This window comes from Castor canadensis, chromosome 4, assembly GCF_047511655.1.
Source record: "Castor canadensis chromosome 4, mCasCan1.hap1v2, whole genome shotgun sequence".
Classification (NCBI taxonomy): Eukaryota; Metazoa; Chordata; class Mammalia; order Rodentia; family Castoridae; genus Castor; species Castor canadensis.
Window position 1 is genome coordinate 128352416 of NC_133389.1, and position 3770 is coordinate 128356185.

At 38.1% G+C, this 3770-nt stretch overlaps 1 pseudogene; it reads left to right on the forward strand.

The window, feature by feature from the left end:
* The first annotated feature begins 1778 nt into the window (after positions 1-1778).
* Positions 1779-2955, forward strand: LOC109676548 (histone-lysine N-methyltransferase SUV39H2 pseudogene; annotated as a pseudogene).
* The last annotated feature ends 815 nt before the right edge of the window (positions 2956-3770 follow it).

A 3770-nucleotide genomic window follows, 5' to 3' on the forward strand; every position in this document is an offset into this window, starting at 1 on the left:
GTGGAGACATACATGAGCTCTGGAGCTAGTGAGGAGTGGCTGTGTGTGCACAGGCTGTGAAGTTGATTTCATAGGTTCAAAGCCTGCTTCCTCAGGGGAGCAATAGGACCTTGGGAACCTTGCCTCTGTTTTCTCACCTGTGTAATATTAATGTCAGAACCCAGGGTTAAGGGCTGTGGTGAGAATGAAAAGAACTAATTTTACCTAGGAAGATTGGTTTATACGAAAAGCAAGCACATGGAGCAGTAAATTTCCAACTTTTGTGTGCATTTACAGTTCATGCTAAAGTGCAGGTTTCAAGCTCTTCTTTGGCAGTAGGTCTGGATGGTGCTGGGGAAGGTACATTTAACAGGTTCCCCAGGCAAGTACACAGGAGCTTTCTTTTCTTTTTTTTTATTTCCTTTATTCCTATGTGCATACAATGATTGGGTCATTACTTCCCCCTTCCCCCCACCCCTCCCTTTCCCTCCACTCCCTCCTTCACACCCCCACCCCCTTGCTTCTAAGCAGGAACTGTTTTGCCCTTATCTCTAATTTTGTTGAAGAGAGTGTATGAACATTAATAAGGAGGACCAGGGGTTTTTGCTAGATGAGGTTAAGATAGCTATATAGGGAGATTCCTAGTTTTGCTTCCATGTACATATGTGTTACTTTCTAAATTGATTCTTCTCAAACTAACCTTTTCTCTAGTTCATAGTCCCCTTCTTCTATTAGCCTCTGTTGCTTTAAAGTTTCTGCATTAGTTCACAAAAGCTCTCTTAAACAGCGATTTTAGAAACATTGATCCAAATTAGGGATTCTAGCCCTGATCTACATGCTAGAACACCTGGGGAGATTCTTCTTTAAGTACCTGTATAAAGTCAGAGCCCCAACTTCAAGATTCTAATTTAGCTTTTCTCAATGGCCTAAGATCTCAATATCGTTACAGTATCTTCCCTGGTATCAAGACCATGCAGCCAGGATTGAGAATACCTGTACCAACTGTCTTTAGGTTGCTTAAATGTATCTGTGTAAGGATATTAATATACAGTGAAATGGATTACCCTTGAAAAACATTGTCTAAAAACAGTCATTCCAAATATTTACTTTCTAAATGAATAAAAAATGGGAACAGATCAATTGATTGCAAGTTTACGGTGGTGCAGTGACCAATCCCATTGCATTCATTTGACTTAAAAACTAATCAGGCCAATGTTAATTGGTAAGCCTCACCAAACATTAGGACACATCCATCAGGAAAGGGAAGGTGATTGATTGGCAGTGACATTTGCCAGGCACCTGTTGCTTGGGGCCTGCACTTCTTGGATTATTTTCTGAAGTCTATGGTGTGATAACTGCAATGAGAGTTATGGTACATATTTAACAATTAAAAAGTACTTTTATTTTTAATGAAAAGAAGCACTTATGTCTTTTAAACAGGAAAAGAAGCAAGCAAATCAGTCTTATATAGGTACCAATCTTTACATAAGTAAGTAAACCAAATTTCCAAAGAATGTTATTTTTTATTTTGTAAGATTCCAAGAATTTCAGCCAAAATAGACTAAATTAGAACATGAATGATCAAGATCAAAGGGCAAGGCAAGAACACTCTCTGCCGTCACTGGTGTAGGGCTCCCAGTGACATTTGGACACCTCATGTATTCCAGCTTCACAGTCCTGGCCCCCCAAACCTGTGTAGGCAGGACAGGGTCAGGGTGTTGGACCAGCTGAGCCATTCTGTCAGTTTGAATGAAAGCTTCACAAGATGGTGGTGGCTGGGACCAAGGCGTGAAGAAGATATGGGATATTATCTTGTAAAATGGAAAGGATGACCAGGTTGTACAAATACTTGGGAACCTTTGCAAAAAATCTCATGTCCATTAATTCCTCAGCAATTCTGTAATGACAAGCATAATTATTTATGTCAAGTAAAGAAAGGTAAAGCAATACTTCCAAAAGACAATAAGTGGATTGTCAAGAAAGCTACACAAAAGATAACTCTGTAAGAGATAGCAAGATGAACTCAACGGAAGAAAGAACCAGAAAGGAATGATATTTGTTGAAAATACTGTTGACTTGGAGGGTTCACTTTCAAACTTTTACTATGTTAATGAATACAAGCCAGCTCCTGGGACCAGCTTACAAATGAAGCTACCTTTGGTCATTTGTGCACGGATTTCTTCTTTGAGAAATGTTGTCTTGCTGAAGCTGAAGTTGTTTTGGCTCATGATAAGAACCAACAAACTAGAATCTCACCTGGAACCTCAATCTATGGTTCCAGGTGACCTCATTGTCCCAATAGGATTGTACAAAAAAGGCACACAATATTCACTCTGCATCTTTTGAACTAGCAATAGCTGTGGCTGGAGTGTAAAAACCCTTGTGAAGATCAAAAGAGTGAGGGGCTGGCAGAGTGGCTCAAGTGGTAGAGCACTTGCCTAGCAAGCATGAGACCCAGAATTGAAACCCTAGTGCCACCAAAGATTAAAAGAGTGAGTTTTGTCATAGAATATGTTGGAGAGGTAGGGACAGTTATTATGACAACTAAGGAATCACCTGCCTCTTTGATCTGGACTATGAATCTGATGAATTCACAGTGGATGCAGCACAATTTGATAATGTTTCTTATTTTGTGTATCAGAATTGTGACCTGAATCTTCAGGTGTTCAATGTTTTTTCATCCATAACCTTGACCCTCTTCTTCACCAAATTGTGTTATTTTCCATGAGAACCATACAGGCTGGAAAAGAGCTGACTTTTGATTATCAACTGAAAGGTTCTGGAAATATATCTTCAGATTCTGTTGACCACACCCCTGCAAAAAAGAGGGTCAGGACTGTGTGCAAATGTGGAGTAGTGACTTGCCCCACTGAATTTTCAGGAAATGAAACTGATGATATAGTTTTGGTTTTTCTTAATATTAGCACTTTGAAAAAGTATTTGGGACTCTTATATTATCAAGATTATACATGTTAATGTATTTAAAAAGATCAAAGGGCAAAATTGTTAGGAACCAACAGAGCTATTCTTTTTTAAAAAATGATTCAGAGTAGGCAGCAAGTAATGTATTTGAGGTAGACAATATTATTCATCAAAAAGAGCCATTCTGGGTACCTATTGACAGTGAAAAACATGAATGTACAATGGCTAATGAACAAGCCATTTATAGAAATTTGTCCAGAAAGAAAATGATGTGATTGCAGCTAAGTGGGAATGAAATTTTTCCTGTTGTGATTTCTTACTGTGGATTTCCTTAGAAATTTGAGCACTAAATGAGATATCAAAATATCTTCACTGAGATAGGATTTGACTGAAATCTGAAAAATTAAACACACCCCTCACACACATTATGCAGGGAACTAGCCCCTGAATTGAGCATAGCTTCAGTCATTTTCTGCAAAGGTGAACTGAGTCATTTCTACACTTTGAAACTAAGCACCCTTTTTTAAAGTCCTACTTTTAGATTCCTTATAGTTATACTCTGAAGTCAACCCTTAGATGTTACATTGGTCATTGTGTTAAAGGTCCTGCTTGGTCATTTCCTGAATTTCTTTTCTTTTCTCTTCCCTCCCCTTCCTTTTTCCCAAAGTGGTGAGCAAGTAACTCTTATTGATCTTTTCCTTTTTTAACTGTATATATTTATGAGATGCAGTGATTTTTGATATATGTAATCATTGTAAAAATAATTAAATCAAATAAATTAACATATCCATTACTTCACATACTTACATTTTTGGGGAGAGGGGGAGAGGTGAGAACATTTATTTCCTTGTGTTGGCAATGTAGCTCAG